Genomic DNA, 19399 nt, shown 5'->3' with positions numbered 1-19399 from the left:
AGCAGTCTTAGGGCATAAAGATATTGTGAAAAATGACTGAAGAAAGATGTAATTCCATGCAATTTCAAAGAGCGCAGCTGAGAGAGAAAATATTTCTGGGGTGATATTTTGACATCTTACCATTTGTTCTCATTGCAAGTTAGGACTGCAGGACTTAAAGTCTCATTATTCACAGGACTTTCTCCTTAAATTTTAAGAAACATCTTCGTTAGGTCTCTGACTAAGTTATGTCAATATTAAGCATTCTGACAAGCTCAAAATACAAAAACAAAAAAAACCCTTCATCTAAGTTTGGTGGAATGACCTGAAATACTTTGTTCTGTATCCACTCCATAATGATGGCAGGTCACATCACCTGCATGTGAGCTTGGGCCATTATTCAGTCCCTCACAATGGACATGAAGGTTAGACCACATCTTCTCTAATGCAAGGAGTCACAGAATCACAGTCATAGGGGTTGGAAGGCATCTCTGGAGATCATTGAGTCCAACACCCTGCTAAAGCAGGTTCTCTACAGTAGGTTACAAAAGAAAGTGTCCAAGGTTTTGAATATCTCTAGAGAAGCAGACTTCACTACCACTCTAAGCAGCCTGTTCCAGTGCTCTGTCACCCTCACAGTAAATTATTGTTCTGATACATAATGTAAGAACAGTTTGTCAGGAAAGGCTGTATATGAGCAAAAAATATATTCATTAGTCTAATGAAATGGACTTGTCAGAGTATACTTTTCTTCTGTTACTCATACATTTGTCAGGGTTCCTTTTTAAAATTGAAACCAGTTATTACCTATCCCCTTCCACTGAAGCTGCCTCCGTTCACTTTATAGAATCACAGAATGGCTTAGGTTGGAAGGGATCTCAAGGATCATCAAGCTCCACCCCCACCTTTCCACTTACAGAGATGTATGGCAAACAGGTATACAGGTATTGGACCAGAGAGATTATCACATTACAAAGGTGAAATGAAATAAAGATCTTACCCACATCCTAGGCTCACAGAAGAGCTCCAAGAAGAAAGATCTCCAGCTAGAGGTCCTTCCAGCTTGGGAATCAGCCCTTAAATGGGGTCTAGGAGGGGTGCAGCCAGCCTCCACCACTTCCGATCACTCAGGTGAAATTGCATTCACCTGTGCCCCTGCGGCTGACTCAGCGCTCGCCTCAGGTGGTCAATCAGAGGTTCAGGCTGTGATTCAGCAGTTCCCATACAAGAGGACAATCTTAAACTAGTTACTCTTCAGAAGTCATAGTGGGAGGGAAGGTGATGAAGGGACTGAAAGTAACTGAAATGTCATATAGGGAGCTTGAGGTGAAGATACAGTAACAGTGTCTAGGTCCAAGGGAGACAGGTGTGGGTCTGGAAGAGGTAAGCAGGAAGAAATAAATATTTAAGAAATACAGATAAAATCTTACCAAATGATGCACCTCCCTTTCTCAAGAAAATGCTAAAAAAATCATTCAGAGAGAGTACTCTGTCTCAGAGCAAGGCCAGTGAACTCCAGAGATGGGAGAACATGTGTCAGTCCTGCTCAGAGGAAACTGTGACTTCCAGAGAGCAAATGCTGCCTTCCAAGGGCAAGCAAAACATTACCTCCTAAATGTCTCTGTTTCTCCATCCTCACCCTATGTCTCTGTAGGCTGGCTGTAGCACTATCTGTCTGCTGAAGACTGGATTTACACAAAACAAGATATTTCACATCCCCTGAGCAGAATTGATGGTCTTGAGATGTTGCCTCATCAACTTTAAAAAATTTCACAAGAGTTGCACTGTTTCCAAAACCAGCTTTAAAGAGAAGGAATGAGAATATTCAGAATGAACCCTGCAAAGAAATACAAAATTGAAGCAAATTCTCTCCACAGTGACAGGTACTCTGTTGTTGGTGATAAAATCTCTGTTTAATTATAAAGCTTCGGGCAGCAACATTTTTGAAGATTTCTTTTCTGTCAAGTTCTTGATGGTTGTTTTTTTTCTGATCCACAAAAGCAACAACACACATTCTGGCTTATTTGAGATTGGAAGCTGCAGCAATAAGAACGAATATGAAGTGTAAGAGATCATACCCTGCAACTGTGAACAAAGAAGACATCCATTTCATTCTCAGATAATTTGTGCATAGAGAAAAGCTCTTAGAAATGAAAGGGAAATATGTGTTTCTTTCCCCGTCTAATCAAAATAGCTATACTGACAGCAGAAGTGAGATCAAGTGACTTCATGCAGTCTACCAGAATAGGACCCTAGTATCTTGTGAGGCCTGTTCCCCATCACTTCTGCAGAATACATATTATTATATTTATATTCTACAGTGTACAATTCATTATTCATTATTCAATTTTATGTAGTGTTCCTGTTTCTTACAGCATCAGCTTCTGCATTGAGCATAAACACTGTAAAGTAATTGCATTAAAATATTTACTTGAATCAATTTCTAATCCTATCACAAAAGTCAAACAAAACTTGAAATTCTCAAATGTGGCTGTAAAATTAAAATCTCCACGTTCTGCAAGAGCCACTACTTCAAAAACACTGAACTCACACAGATCAGCCTCAGCCTTATCACCAGTGTGCATATTGTGGGCAAAGCTCATGCTAGCCATGCTTGAGGCAGAGCTGAACTACCTCTGCCTTTGATCCAAGCAAAGGAGGGAAAGCGGATGTCTTAGCAGAGTGCCAGCCCTAGAAAAATGTATTCTGCTTGCCAAGATCATATGATTTTCTCTTTCTTTTGGCACGTAGTGTGGGGTGCTCTTCTCTTTTTGGCAAGTGAAGACATCTTTCAGGCTTGTGTCTGCTTGCAGGGAAAGCATACTGCTCTAACATCCTCTGTGACTACTGGAGGAAGAATAATCATTTTCTTGTCAGAAGTGCACTCTTAAGGAGAGATCATAGGCTTACAGAAATGCTGGTTGGAATGGATCTCTGGAGGTCTCTAGTTCAACCTGCCTCTCAAAGCCAGACTATAGGCAGCGCTAGTTCAGATCAGCCAGGCTTTTTCAATCTGAATTTCCAAGATACATTATAAGGATGGAGATTCCACTGCAACCTCTTGCAGTGATTCTTAGTCTCCCAAACTGTTTCCTAATCTCCAGCCTTAATCTCTCAAGACACAACCTTTGACCATTGCTCATCCGCCTCATCTGGGCATCTCCCACTTAAAGAAACATCTGATTCTGTAGTACCTCTTTGCATAATTGTAGGTTGCTACTTGATCTCACGCTGGCCTCCTCTTCATATCAAACATCTTGACATCTCTTTTGGGTAATGTACTTTAAGCCCCAAACTGGATACACTATTCCAAATGTAATCTCACCATTGCTAAGAAGAGGGAATAATAACATCACTTACTATGCTGGCCATAGTCTCATAATGGAGCTGAGTAATCAGTCTGTCTCGCCTGTGATGAGAGGACACTGCTGTCGTGTATTCTACCTGGCACCTGGATCCTCCAGTCTTTTTCAGTGGGACCAGACTGCTACTCAGACACTTGTTTCCAGCCCAGACTGGTGTAGAAAATAACTCCCTCCACACATGTGGGACTTTGCCCTTCTTGCTAAAGGAGAGTTGGGAGTTCATAGCACTTTTCTGCTCAGCCCTCAAGTTTCTCAATGTTACGCAGAACTAAATCACACTGGTCAACGTCAGCTGCCTCCCTTGCTTTGCAAGCATGAGAAGGGTGTGTTCACTCTGAGTTATGACTGGCATAGTTACGAATATATAGAATAATATGAGCCCCACTGCCAGCCCCTAGTGTACTGTGCTACCAGACTACAGCTGGGCATTAAGTCACCACTGGTTCCTCTGGATGAGCCCAGAGGTGCAGCCAAGTTTCAACCAGAGTGAATCTGCTCTTCCAACCCATACATATATCCTTAACTTTTGCATGAGAATGCCATGTATATACAAAGCCTGACTGCAGTCAAGCTGTATCACATCCACCACATCCCCCTTGCCCATAAAGAGAGGTGACCAACGGACATAATGATAAGGGTTAAAGACAGGAGAGTCTGTATTGTAGTGTCATGCACAGAAACTGCCAGATCTTGTGAACAAGGTGAAGCAAGGCAATTGAAGCAAGGTAAGTGTGTTAACACAGTGTTCCCCCAAAACTACACAACTGTACTTCAGAGGAAAAGTATCCTAGCCCCAGGACTTTGATGGAGGGAAGGGCATTAATATGACTATTTTACTGCTGATGCCATAGCTTGAACTTTCCTTTGGCTCCAGCATAACACTGCAAACATTCACAAAGAGTTGATTATTGGCTTTTTACTTCACCTCCAATTTGAATATCATAAAGGTTTGTGTTGGTGAGTTCTGAGTCAGCATTAAGCATGTGCTAACTACTGTCTTCAACTAGAATTATAGGGGCTTCAAATCTCTGTAACAGCTGCAAAACTGAGTCATTTTATCTTATGAATGAGCAAGGAATAAAAGTTAAAATAAAAAGATATGCAAGCTATTCAATAATTTGAACAGTTTAAAATCTTCTGAAATTCACTGCTTATGTCAAACCAACATATACAAACAAAACTAAAATTAAATATTTATATATATACACATAGACATGGATAGATGTGTATACATACATAATAATCAGGAGATATCTATTCCCCAGATGAGTGAATGTTGTGTATTAGGTTTCAGTCCTTACAGCATTATAGAAGAGGAACTTTAAAAGCATGTACAGAGACTTTTGTACCTTTATATCTGTGCAATGTCATTATCTTCAGATCACATCCTCAGCGACACTCATGCAGGAACCTGAATATTAATGATGAAAATATAACATAAAGATTCAGAAGTTTTGTGAGTGTGGATGAAGGTCTGATGTGTGATGTGGAAAAGCTTGGCTGTAGTGGACCTTGGTGAACTGGAAGGACTGGCATTCAAGAAGAGGAACAGAAAGAAATTGCACAAAGAAGCTAATGAAGGACCCTGAGGTGGAATTCCTCAATGCTACACATTCAGGGACAGTCAAAGTAATTTGAACAATACTGCTACAACACTCATACATGTTTGAATACTGTGTTCTTTTTTATGGAGTATACCCTTAATCTTGAGTGCAAAAATGCATGGTAGGATGAACTAAGATCCATGATACATTATTTGAGTCATACAATTATACTGAAGAACTTTTGTTACTAAAATACAATCAGATATTTTCTCAAGTGCATTTTTAATACTATTACTGCAGGATACTTTTGCCAATACAGTCACATTTATGGAATCCAATAGACTGCAAAACAGAAGTGGCACCACCATTAACATAATCTTTCCTATCAAGTGGGGAACATGTTGTGCACAGCTCTTTCCAGTGTCCTCACAGGGTAAGATGAAAGAAAATATAAGCAATTTTTTCCTTCCGCTAGAGAAAGCTTTTCAAGAGAAGACAGCATATGCAGTTACAATGGTGATCAAACCAGACTGGGGCGGTCAGAAGAATAAGCAGCGCTATTGAGTGAGAGAGAAAAGCTGCTTTGTTCACAACATATTTCCTTTTATTTGCCAGAATGCCACAGCAGGCTCGAACTTTATCTGTATTTCTTTGAAGCAACACTGTCAGTGATGGCTACTACAGTCGTTTTTTTTTACCACATGAGAGTTTGTACCCAACTTGTACAAGCTAGTACTGTTTTTATTTGCAGGCATCTGAATTGCTGGTGAGTGCAGTGCAGACAACAGCATCATTCCACTGTGTGCCTGACTTCACTGAAGTGATACTGAAATATTCAAGAAGTAGCTAAGAGTCTGGCATGCAGAATTTGTTACAAATCTCAGAGCTCTAAGGTGATCACTAAACAAGAGGAGGAGAAATTCTCAAAGGCAAGTGGAAAACAAACAGTGGGTTTCAATTTGCCAGTAGGTAGCTTAAAGCTGTAGAGCACTGATCTTATTATGGCACAACTCAGAGCTTACAGATAACTTATTTCAGGTACAGAACAATGCTTATTGGGCACAGCCTATCATGTGCAGTAAAACTGATGCACAAAGAAGGGATGCATAGAGAAAGATGGAACAAGAGATTTTCATACTCAAGTATAGTGAGCAGCTCCCATTGTGGTCTACTCAACAATCTAATTGCCTTTATTAACTACAGGACTGCTGCCTGTTCCAGTCTACTAAAATAGCCTCCTTCAGCCTCTTTATATAAGAGCTACCTGCCAGATTTGTAGAAAAAGTGTATGGCTTATCATAGAATAGAATGGTTTGGGTTTGAAAGGACCTTATAAGCCATCCAGTTCCAACCCCCTGACGTGGGCAGGGACACCTCCCATGAGACCAGGTTCCTAAAAGCCCCATCCAGCCTGGCCTTGAACACCTCAAGAGACAGCGCCTCTACACCTTCTCTATGCAACCCCTGCCAGTGCCTCACCACAATCATGGTACAGAATTTCTTAATGTCTAATCTAAATCTATTCTCTTTTAGTTTAAACTTTTACCTCTTCTCTTCTTGATAAATACTCTCTCTCCATCTTTATTTAGGCCTCTTTAGGTACTGGTAGGCTGCTATAAGGCTCCTTGGATTCTTTCTAAGCTAGATATCATCTCTCTTGGCTTGTCTTCACAGGAGACAGGAGGTGCTCCAGCCCTCTGATCATTCTCATGGCCTCCTCTGGCCCCATTCCAACAGGTCCATATCTTTCCTACACTGGGGGCCCCAAAGCTGAATGCAGTACTATGGTGGGATCTCACAAGGACAGTACAGACACATTCTTTAATGTGTCCTTCTGACAGCCAAGAAGTTTGGAGAAAAGACAGTGGAAAAATGAGAAATGCAAAAAATAAAATACGAACAGATTCCAGCTTGGATAAAAAAAAAATGAACATTCTCATTTAAATGGGATGTATCACACATACCTGTACAGCAACAGATTTTGGTTTTGGAGTGGAGTGGTGGTGGGCTCAACTTTAAAAGAGATGGAAAAAGACGGGTGGATATGTAATGTCCACAGCAGATCTTCTGGGTCTAATTCTCTTCCCACTAAAGAACTGGAAATGTAAAAGAAACATTAAGCATAGTTTTTATGATGGCTGCTCAAAGAGAACGTCTTTCAATGCAGTATCAAGAAGAGAGGAGAGCATGATAACACTTGTTCTGTGAGCCTATAGCTTTTACTCATTCCTTACTAAGAGATGCACAACATAGACATGCATGGAGATGCTGCTCTCATCAGGTATCTCTTCAGTCCTGAAACCACCACTGGTACGGTTCAGTTCAAACTGTCATCTGTAGGACAAGGTTGAGTGAGAATCTCAGTAACCTCAAGAGTTGGCTACCGAATAGCTTGCTGTAGGTACAAGAGCACCATCTTGTGATACCTGAAGTGTACCTACAGTGTGCCAGCTTCAGGAGGGAGCTGCTTCCTGCCCATTACTCCCAACATAGTGTCCTGCACACTTGGATGCGTTCCCTCTCCTTGCTTACTGCCCTAGCAATAAGACCACAGAGACAAATGTGGAATGAGATACCACTGATATCTGGGTGGGGGTAAAATGTAGTATAGCTCATATTTTCTGATGTGTGTCTGGCTTCCAGTGTAGGCAATGTTATACATTAATGCAACAGGATGTAGCATCAGCAATAATAAATCACCTGGATATAGCTATAGCCACTAACCAAATGCCCAGACAGGACAACAACATACAGGATTTATTAAATTGGACTGCTGTAAAACAGGTAAAATCTTAGGCCAGCACAACAGATTTATTTTTCCAAGCTTTCTAGTATTAGTCTTGTTAGACTGCACAGTCTTGCTCTGCATAGCTGATCAGCTGCTGTTGTCAGTAGACCATTAAAACTGCAGCCCCCAAGCCGCAGCTCCAGGTGCTAGTGAAAAAACTTTGTATGAGACAAAGGAGAAAGCAACCTTCCAATTTTTATAAAGCAGCACATACACTCACCTCTGCCTTTCACACTACAGCAAAATTCCTATTGCTGTGGGGAATTTGTAAAGGGTTACAGAAGATGAGGGTGCTTATCCGGCAAATAAGGTGTAAACACTGTATATAACATGCAAAACAGTGAATATATGCTATCTGAAACAATATTCTGGGATAACAAAAATCTATTGGCTTAATCCTTTTTATGTCCTTCAGTATATACCTGTGGTAATATCTCTTCTTCAGAAGGGACTGAAAGTGCTGGATGAATTTGAATCCTACTCTGGTAATTATGTTAAGACTATGAAGCAATATAGAAAATTTTAAAACATCACCTCCTACTCATTCATGCAGTTAAATGAGAAGCAGTTTGAATCCTTGCCATACTTTTGAAAGAAGACATTTTTATAAAGTCGAATAATTTAGGAGAAGATTCCAAAAGCCTTTAGGTGCCTATGGCATTGCTCAAGCAGAATGGAGATGCCTGAATTCAAGTGAGTCACACAAATTCTGCCTGTGGCATGCATACCTGTGAGGCACCTAAGCTGTCATCAGCGAAGTTATTTAGGCACCTTGAAGTACATCGAATGCATATTCCCAGAGGCCTTCTTATCTTGGATAAGGTGAGTATCTCAGCATATATTTTGCTTCAAGTGTGTTTAGGCATTCTCTAAACACTTGTTTGGGTACCTTTTGTAGACTGAGGTGATAACGCACTGCCTAACCTGTACCAACAACACAAACTCAGTGCAAAGCAGAGTTCAAAGCCCCGATACTACCCAAAATCTTCAGAATGAGCATCTCTGTTGGATGACACTCATCACTAGTACTACAAAAGGTAAGAAACTATATGATCATAGAAATGATCATAAAATCATTAAGGCTGTAAAAGACTTCTATGATCAAGTCCAACTGTCCACCAACGTTGCCCACTAAAATATGGCTACTGCTAAGCACTTTCTTTTACAAGAATATCAGAAACGTAATCATTCATATCCAAGCAGCAAATGAAGTGGCTGAGGGACTTCAGAGATGTAAATCTTTCTCTCTTGTAGGAAGCCAAACCCCACAGAGAGAGAGGAGGAGGAGGCAATTCAGACACATCCTTTATTTCAGCATTTTCTCTGCATCCCTCTGCTTGGAACTTGGCTCTTGTAAATCCCACAGCCACAGGCCTGGCTTTTCTCCTCAACTGAACAGGATATTTGGGTGAAAAACTAAGGGCTGCAAATTTTAGTCTCCAAGCTGGGCAGTGAAAAATGAAGTTGGTTGACATTAGACCCGGTTCTCTGTGTATCTGAGCTTTTAGGACTTTTTTTTTTTTTCTTTCTTCCTTATATATGTAACTGCAGACCAAGGTCCTGCCACCCACTGGTGCAAAATTGATATATAAGGAAGGGCTGTCCTTGTATAAGCATTCATTCTCTCAGACAGCTTTGTAGGCCTTGTAAAAAATAAATATGCATGAGATTTTGTGATCAAATGAATAGTATGAAAGTTCAGGTTCTTGTTTAGAAAAAAAAACCACAAACTTTTGAAGCATATTCTTTTCAAGAATAAAAGACCCTAAATAAACCACCATAATTAAATCAATTTTACATCGTATTCTTGCTGCTACACTAAAAAAGTCCTTATGAATGTGAAATCGTGGCTATAATGTATTTAGTGAAGAATAGCATACTACCTAGCATGGAAGTATTTTCTGTAAATTTCTAATATCTAAATACAGTTCAACACTGCAACTAGAAATATGGGAATTATGGCTATAGACCCAAACATTGTAGAGTATCTCTGTATGTCCATATCTCGTTACTATGGCTTGGAAGGAGCAAATGGACTTATCACTCTGAAGAATCTGTGTATGTTACACACAGTTAAAGGAGGAAAAGAAAATAACAGTTTGCACCTCTCATCTGACCGCTTTAGAACTGAAGCTTTTGTCCCTTTCAGAATTAAGACAGCAACTACAAGAATAACATATCCAAAATGTGAATGAAAAGAACATACCCATAACGTACAATTTAAACAACTATGTAACTATGTGAATTAATATGCTCATGTCCGTTGGCCAAATGTTATTATTACATGAAATACTGTATGTAGTAGGACTGTGCCCCAAAACACAACATACAGAAAAGTTTCATCTGTGGAGTGCAGGATGAAAAACAAAATGAAATGAAGGTGTATGTACTTAGGATTTACCATTCCTGAATGAAGGCAGAAGTTTCTTTAAGATCAGTGGAATTCAAGATCAATGAAATATTACCAATCCTCTCAATTCATGTTCTGTGCCTTTACACCTCTTACCTTAGCAGCCCCAGTCTACCTGTGTCTTTGTAACACCATATTCCCAGAGATTTCTGAGAGTTGCCACACTGAGACCCTTCATTGTCAAACCTGGCCAGAATTGGCCAAAGGAGATGCATTTGAGGCTTGGCATTTAAGAAAAGAATGATATGACTGCTGCTCAGTTGCATTATCTCTGAAAGTATCTATGCTGCCTACTACCAAAGTAGCTGCCTTGCCTCATTGTGTTCTGTCTGCTGTCCAAAACAGCTTCCACTGATGCTTTAAATACTATGCTACTCCTTACTCTGTGTGTATCTACCTCCCAGTGGCAGTTTCTGGAGCTCTTGCTGCCATTAACGCTCACAAATATTCATTAATAGTAACCCAAGAGAAATGTCAAAGCCAGGAAGTAAAATGCTACACTCACAATTCTTTGTACATCGTATTTCACTTTCATTACAGAATAACAAACCAGAGAAAATAGCCTCTGAAATTTCCATTTAGCCAGCTAGAGAAAAAACAGTGTTATTCTTGCCTCTGTATTTATCCATTTTCTCTGCTTGACCTTTTCTAGATGAGTCTCTGTTGTTTAGAAAACAGACTGTCTTTGATTCTTGCTGGATCTCCACCCAGCATCAATGGTTATGCAAACACGGCTCAAGAGATAAATGTGCTGATAGTCACCTGAAATCTGCTTTGTTGTGCCATTCAAACTAATACACTGGGAGGAGCTAGCTATGATAGTTATTATGTTCAACAAAATAGAGAGTTTGGGGAGTTTTTCTTGCAAGACTCATCGTCATTCACGGTTTTGAGATAAGCTACACTGCTAAATATCTGTAAGTATAGGTTGATTTCTTAGGTTGCACTTAGGTTGATTTCTCTCCTTTAGCAATTGATGCTACATTTCACTTCTTTATCAAAAAGTGAAATTGCAAGCAAAGAAATGTTTGCTGTATTTAAACAGGCACACTCAGTCTGTCAGGGTTTAAACAGATGCACAATTCATGAACTGAAACTACATGATATAACAGCTCAGCTATTTATTGACTTGAGGCAAAGCTTGTTACTAACAATAGCCTATTCAGACCAACCTTTCTTTTCTGATGAACAGACTAAAACAAAAAAACATTTTTTTGGGGGGAAGAAATACAAATAAACCCATTTTAGTTCTTATAATAGACAAGAAATGTTTTCTGATTTCTTTACATTCTTTTGAGCCTATAGTTTTGCTTTTAAAGTACTTCTGTACTTCTGCAGCTTTCCTTAGGGAGGGATATTCCAGAGCTGCAGAAGATGTTTTACATCAATTCATATTCTCCATCAGCTTGCTCATTTCAAGGTTATAACAAAGTTCATCCCAAAATGATGTCAATAATTGATGTCAGTAAACATCTGTGTTCCTAATACACTGAATAGTTCATCATGCGCATGACTCACGTTTAAATCATTCATTCCAAGTCTATGAATTATCAAGAGGAATGGAACATAACTGCAATATTTTAAGAGAAAATCAAATTTGGAAAGCTGTGATATTCTGAATAATCTCATAATAATTTAAAATGGTATGCAACAATGACCAAAAAAAAAAAAAAAAAAGGAGAAAATGGGCATAATGTTGGAAATGTTGCTGTAATCCATATTAGACACTTGTTGATGCCAGAAAAACACATACTTTTTAATAAGAGCAACACGTACACTGGAAAACATGTAGTTGCATGAAATCACATATCAGTCAATACTAATAGAAACGCTGACCTCCTGTTTTCACTAGCAAAAATAGAAAAAATGCTGTAATCACTGCCTTAGAGAACAATACACTGAACTTACAGCAGTTTAATATCTTCTATGTATATTGTTTTTTAATGCAAAGCAGACACTGCATTTCTCTGTGTGATCAAAGGGCATTTCGTGATGGATGCAGCTGCATAAACTAAGAGCATTCAGCCAAATGACTCAGCAGGTCACTGCTGCAGAAACTTGTTTTTATTTGTGGAGGAAGGCATTGTATATTTGGTTTTAAAAAAAGCACGCTCAGAGGAATTGAGGTTCTTGATTTCCATTTAATTCCAGTGTTTTATCACTGGATGCAAAAATGGGACAGCTCAATGGGAAGGACTGGTGCATACCTACAGGAAACCATTACATATTGCAGGGAGAAATTTCTTTTGGGAGATTGCAGGATAAAACCACTTGAATAAATGAGTTGTCTACAAGAATTCTATCAAAGCTTTTCATTTGTCAGCAGCCTTACTTAATTACAGGCCTCTAGTTTATCCTTAGGTGGGAACTAATTTAGCTTTCCTCGTGGGACTTGGTTGATTTGTCTGACATCTCAATAGACATGGAGATGAGAAGGTGAGTGTCCAGATATGTCTCTAGCACAGGGGGCTGGGTGTCGTCCTCGAAATCTGCTGCGTGGGCCCTCAGCAATACTTCTAAGTGAAATACTGCCAACAGGATGAGGAGACTCCTTTCTTGCTTCTTGCTGCATTTGGTTGACTGTGATGCTAGCACAGAGTAAAAGATTGAACCTGGCCCCCATTCCCAACATGATGTACAAACACAGCCCTTGGAAAACAAGCCCTGGAATCTTTAGATAAATTCAGCATGACTGAGGTCATATGAGCAGTTCCTATCTCATAAAGCCGGTTTCTTGCATGGCCAGGACAGCTGCAGTGGTTTCCAGATGGTTCCCATGCCATGATTCCCCTTGCACTGCTGTGCCCAGTGAATGGAGATTTGGGATCTTGGATGCAGATGAAGACTCTTGCTGAGCCCTCATGCACATGGAGTCACAGGCATTTGGTACTGTGCTTGCTGTGTGCTACTGATGGCATGGATTTACCACAAAATTGCCTTGCCTGGGGACTATGCTTGGGTAAGTACAATCCAATGGGAAAGAAAAGGCCAAGTGCAGCTCATGGCTTCTCTGAGTAGTTGCCAAGGATGAACAAAGCTGTGGATGCTTTACCTTCTGTCCTGACATCCAAGGCCATCCAGGAAACTTCCACTAAAAGTCCTTTAAATATGAACGTATAAAGGCTTGAGGTGCAGTCTCTCAGCAGATCAATGGAAATAGTTCTCATTACTGGATGCCATCCAGAGGAACCTGGACAGGTTTAAGAAGTGGGCCCATGCCAACCTCAGCAAGTTCAGCTAGGCCAAATGCAAGGTCCTGCACCTGGGAGTGGGCAATCCCGAGCACAAACACAGGCTTGGTGGAGAACAGCTTGAGAGCAGCCCTGAGGAGAAGGATTTGGGGATGTCAGTTGATGAAAGATTCAACATGAGCCAGCAGTGTGCACTGGCAGCCCAGTAGGCCAACTGTATCCTGGGTTGCATCAAGAGAATCATGACCAGCAGGTCGAGAGAGGTGATTCTGCCCCTCTGCTCTGCTCTCGTGAGACTTCACCTGGAGTACTGTGCCCAGTTCTGGGGCCCCCAACCCAAGAAGCTGTTGGAGTGGGTCCAGAGGACAGCCATGAAGATAATAAGAAGGCTGGAGCACCTCCCCTATGGGGACAGGTTGAGAGAATTGGGGCTCTTCAGCCTGCAGAAGAGAAGGCTCTGGGGGGAAATTATAGCAGGCTTCCAGTCCTGAAGGGGGCCTACGGGAAGGCTGGGGAGGGTCTTTTTATAAGGGCATGTAGCAACAGGACAAAAGAAAATGGCTTTAAACTGGAAGAGGGTAGATTTAAACTAGATATTAGGAAGAAATTATTTACTGTGAGGATGGTGAGACACGGGAACAGGTTGCCCAGAGAGGTTGTGCATGCCCACTCCCTGGAAGCATTCAAGGCTAGGCTGGATGAGGCTCTGAGCAACCTGGTCTAGAGGGAGGTGTCCCTGCCTATAGCAGGGGGCTGGAACTAGGTGATCTTAAATGTCCCTTCCAACCAAAACCATTCTGTGATTCCATGACTACTCACTCAGGAGATCAATTCTGATATTTATCTTCTCTACTGCTCTGGTTTTTTTTTTCTCTTGTGTGTGTGTGAGGAAGATCTTTATATTTCACATTAGCTCACTTTCCTCTAAGTGCAGCATATAGGCTTAGAGATCTTGTAATCAGATACATTTTATAAAGAATTTAAAAATACTGTTATTTGTAAATGGCTATTGCAAAGAATAAACAGGTACCAAGGAGAACAGATTTCTACTGCAGATCCTGTATCAGATATTATGTGGCCATAAACTCCTTTAAAGTACTTCTTCGAATTATTTTCTGCCTTCATCAGTTCATGAAAGCTCAGAAGAACTAACCAAATTTCTTGTGAAAAGATTTACAAATTCTGAAGAATCAATAAATACAACTGTATTCCCAGCAGAACATTTCTATATTGTGCTAGACAAGGATGAAGACGTATTTCCTGTAAACTTAGTTACGAAAAAGACAGCTCAGAGACTACAATTTAATTACTAAGATATAACAAGACATCTTGGGAAATTGCTGGATTGGCAGCTTTTGAAAGAGTTTAGAAAGTGATTTTAGAGGAAAAAAAAAGAAAGGCTTGTTTTTTATGCCTAGGGTATTTTTGCAAGGGAAATTTGGATGTTTATGTGGAAAGTTTTTCAGTATTTTAAAACAGGAAACAAATAAGGCTAAAAAATTAATGCCATATATGAGGAAGTAGGAAGTATGTTACTTCTCAGAAGCAGAAGATTCCTTTCACAAGCAATCATCTGGTCTTTTTTATAGTACGAAGAACATCTGAAACACATTCTATACCACAGTGACTGTTAATTTGAAGAATAAAAATTATAACTCTCTTAGCCTTTGAAAAATTTACTCAGCTTACCATCAATGTTTTTGTATAAAATCCTTGCTGACTTTTTTGACTTAATCACTTAATAGCTTTCTATGTTCCTATAGTATTTGCTTTATCGTAAAAAATAAGCATACAAACCCTTCATCTTATTTTCTCTTCATCATTATATATATATTTTTTCCATTGTGTTTGTATGGTTTAGTGCTGCTGAAATTTCATTGAATTTATGGGCAGATATTCTGTTATAAATCTTAAATAGCGCAGTATTAAGCTTTTTTGTTCAGCTTTTCTTTTACCACCTCAGATAAATAAGGTGTATTTTTTCCAGAAATACACTCTGTTTTTTATAAAAGCTCCCATTTGTCTAGTTTGTTGTTTGTCAGCAGCTTTTGTTGATGTTTATCCTAAGTCGGACATCTCCACATGGACAGATAAACAAACTGCCACCAATTTCCTTTATCCTCCAAGCTCACTTGCATTCCTTGAAACTCGCAGATTCTTCTTGGCTTTGTATCATGCTCTGAAGGTTACTTGGAAGACGTGTGGCAGTGACCAGAGTTACCAGCTGACCTTCATGAGCTGTACAGGTCTTTGCAGCACTGAAAGTATGTGCTTTAGTACTCAGAGGCCTTGTAAGAAGCACCGCCATGAAAAGAACTGGTCCCCTTCTAGTACTTGAAGGGGACCTACAGGAAAGCTGAGGAGGGTCTTTTTATAAGGGCATGTAGAGACAGGACAAGGGGAAGTGGCTTTAAAATGGAGTAAGGTAGATTTAGACTAGATATTAGGAAGAAATTCTTTACTGTGAGGGTGGTGAGACACGGGAACAGGTTGCCCAGTGAGGCTGTGGATGCCCCCTCTGTGGAAGCATTCAAGGCCAGGCTGGATGGGACTTTGAGTAACCTGGTCTAGAGGGAGGTGTCCCTGCCTAAACAGGGGGGTTGAAACTAGATGATCTTAAAGGTCCCTTCCAACCCAAACCATTCTATGATTCTATAACTCTATGTGCCAACAGCACTTCAGGGTCAAATGAAGTAGCAATCAATTGACATTCAAGTAAACTCCACATTTGCTGATTTCTTCCAAATGATGTCTTGGGAAGGGTCCAGAACTGAGGGAGGCCCAGGTCTGAGGCCCAGCATCCCACCAGCCATGCTGCTCTGAAGTCTTGCCATTAAACTCCTGTTCCCCATCATCCACACTGTTGCTTCAGGTGTCTGATGGCCCAGAGGAATAAGAATATAAAATACAGTCATATCTAGAGAGCACCACAGCAATTGCCTGGGTTATACCAACAAGGAAAGCGCAGCACACCATTTAGGAATAATTTTACTCCTTTGTTATATTGAGAGGAATATTATGAAACCCAGCTAAATCCCTTTATTAGTGTCGTTACAAGCTGTGGAGAGATTAGAAATTAAGATGTTTTGATCGCAACTACAGCCAAGTATCCTGAAGAAAAGATCTGATGCCAGAGGTGCAATTGCAGCTTTTCAAAATCCCTATGGATCCTTCACTTGGAGACAATCCAGGCCACTTAGGTCAGGTTGGTAGCTGAACTTGAAGATCTTGAAGATCCTTTTCATCCTAAATGATTCTATGATTCTGTTCTATGCTTGGACTCTGTGGCATCTCACTGCAGCCCCAAGCCACTCTGGGCTTTTTGTTCCCCATGACTTTGTCCTTACACAAGCAGCATCCCTGTGCAGCTGGACAGGAAAACCTTTTGAGGGCACCATGCCATCAAAGCAGAACAAAGGAGCTAGGGTCCTGGTGATCTCCCTGCCTGTCCAGATACAGTTTTGGAAAGATCTGATACATCAGTTTCTTACTCACATGATGTACATTACTCATTCTGAGTTTAATACAGCACATGTTATTGTGCATTAGAAAAGATAAAGACTATATGTCCTGCAAGGAGAGAAAGCTATAATAAATCTACTTTGGTAGGAGTTTGTGTCTCTCCTAGTGACCACATTACCACTAAACCTGCAGGTTTCATCTCGTGTGCTTTTTTTGGTTGGCAGTCTTTTCTGAAGTCCATTTCCTTCCTTGCGACTTGACCACTTACTGTTGACAAAGGGAGATATTTACAACATTTACAAGGCTCAGACACTTACAAACAAACATGGTGAAACAGTCCCTGCCCTGCAGAAAGCATCATCTGCTTTGAATCCTGACAAATCAATTGTTTTTCTTCTGAGCAGCTGAGCTTCCCACATGCTCTTTGCTCCCACCGGTGTGCACTCAGGGGTGCCAGACCCTCAGTGTGGGAGCAGGAGGGGACATTGCTACTGTGCCAGCCTTGCACCACACATTGATTTTCTCATCCAAAGGCCAATACTGGGTATGTTTTTGGTCTGGAATGTCTTTAGATACATCTGCATAGTTCCTAAGGAAGCTGTATGCTTATCACAGAATATAAATGATTGTTGCAATGCTCTAAAGGCTTGGGACTTACCAATGACATTCTGGCTTCTTCCAAATTCAGGAGGTCAGGATCTATCTGATTGCCCTTCACAATGAACTTGCTTCTCTTGTAATGTTCTCACTGTGAGCTGGAATTAATTCCTCTTCTTACGAAATATCTTTGTTTTCTGAAACTCTGGCCATGCTGACCTATTGATGTGACCTTCCTAAAAACAAAAGGCATCTGTTAATAACTCAGACTTTGCAAGGAGCTGAGAGTGAACTGCAGGTGAAACATACTATTTTAAATTCCTACATTAGCCTCGAGAGACATTGGCAGAGAACAATAAAATAAACCTCTCTATAACCTTGTAGTTCAAAACGATTTTTAGATAGCTGGCTCCGTTTTCAAACAAGTTTTAGAACATGAGCAAATAAACTCAAAATATTTGATGGTAACCATCCAAAATGCTTGGAGTTTTTGACATGCTTTCACACGTAGTTCTTGGCTGCTACAGAGAGCAGGTTAGTGTCAATATGAGCTTCCCTGCCTGTTGCCCTTGAGAGTCCCCACGAGGTGAAGGCACTTCACATCAGCCTTCCTGAAGGTCACGTCTGCTCCCACTCCCATGTTCTGCAAATGCAGAGTTCATTTTCATGGGAGTCAAAACAGGTACAGTGGAAAATGCACACATTGTGCAACAGCACAGTAGCTGTTAAAATAAATATCATAGCAAAACAATAATATATTAAGCTTTATTCTCTCTGTGTCCTAGCTCATCATTTCACTAATCATTTCAGTGTTTAGTCATTGTGGCTATTTAGATTTGCTGCACTGTGTAAGAGAATAAAATCAGATGTTAATTCAGGTTGGATATTAGGAAAAAATTCTTCTCAGAAGGAGTGGTGAGACAGTGGCAGAGGTTGCCCAGGGGGTAGTGGAGTCACCGTCCCTGGAGGTACTCAGAAAACATGGAGGTGTGGCACTGAGGGACATGGTCAGTGGGCATGGTGGGGACAGGCTGATGATTGGACTAGATGATCTTAGAAGTCTTTCCCAACCTTAATAATTCTAGAATTCTATGATTTACATAGGTTTGAGCATGTATCCAAGCCAGTAAAGATTTCTTCTCGCTTTTTTTCCTTCTTGCCTTTGCTCATTAATAACTTCCTAATTATGTCTGTACAAGTACACTTTTGCTGGGGCCACTGCTTGCCCTGGCTCAGAAATCTGACCATTTCAATGGTGCACACAGAAGTCAAAAGCAGTGAAACCACTTAAACCTGCAACCCACAGGTGCAGGTATGGGTACCTGAAATTTTAGGCATGCAGAACTTATGGCCGGCGTTGGAGTGAGCAGGTCCCGTTCCTCGTCATAGCCACCCCATTTACATACCCTGACAGGCCTCTGGCAGTAGGCAGCTGAAAGTGATGAGCTGTCTCAACAGATTAAAATTAAATTCCATTGAAGAAAACAACATACAAAAATTATGTTTCTGTATGATCTGTGTGATTAAATGTTACTTGTTTCAAAGCTAATGTTTCTGTCACTTTCAATTACAGCTTGTGGAAGCTTTATTCTGCATCATTTAATCTCTTTAAATAAGTCTCCTGTTCAGCCCTTTTATAGGGATTGGCACACTTGGTATGAATACCGCACTCCTACCAACTCCTACAATAACATTTGCTGACTCTCATTTAGCATTGCATTAATTATATCTGCTGTCCCTTAATGTCTGGGAGCTAGAAAAGAGAAGAAAGTCACCCTCAGGACCTTCCCCATTGGTCTGGGTATAGACAGGAGGACATAGAGGCGGCTGCTCTGTTACCAGCATTTCTAAACCCCGACAGACACTCCTTGTAGGAGGACGCTTCTCAAAGCATCCCAGACATTTCGGATTTACTCTTCTAAAAGCTGAAGGACTGAGAACAACAGAAAAACTCGGCTCAGTGTCCACATCGGTCTCAATATTTTTCCGAGTCTAAAGAACTTAACGATCTACGCGCAGAAAAGAAGCGCGGCTACCGACAGCCCAGGAAGCGGGAAAGGGCT

General features: G+C 40.6%; 1 long non-coding RNA gene across 1 annotated transcript; it reads right to left on the bottom strand.

Moving 5' to 3' along the window:
• Positions 1 to 4619: 4619 nt before the first annotated feature.
• Positions 4620 to 19399, bottom strand: LOC121109200. Its single transcript, XR_005861312.2, has 4 exons — positions 18659 to 19399; positions 17398 to 17572; positions 6853 to 6984; positions 4620 to 4755 (listed from the first exon to the last, which is right to left on the bottom strand). It is a non-coding gene; the product is annotated as an uncharacterized LOC121109200 (long non-coding RNA).

Source organism: Gallus gallus, chromosome 1, assembly GCF_016699485.2.
Source record: "Gallus gallus isolate bGalGal1 chromosome 1, bGalGal1.mat.broiler.GRCg7b, whole genome shotgun sequence".
NCBI lineage: Eukaryota > Metazoa > Chordata > Aves > Galliformes > Phasianidae > Gallus > Gallus gallus.
The sequence above is the reverse complement of the archived record's forward strand: the minus strand, read 5'-3'. Positions and strand labels throughout refer to the sequence as shown.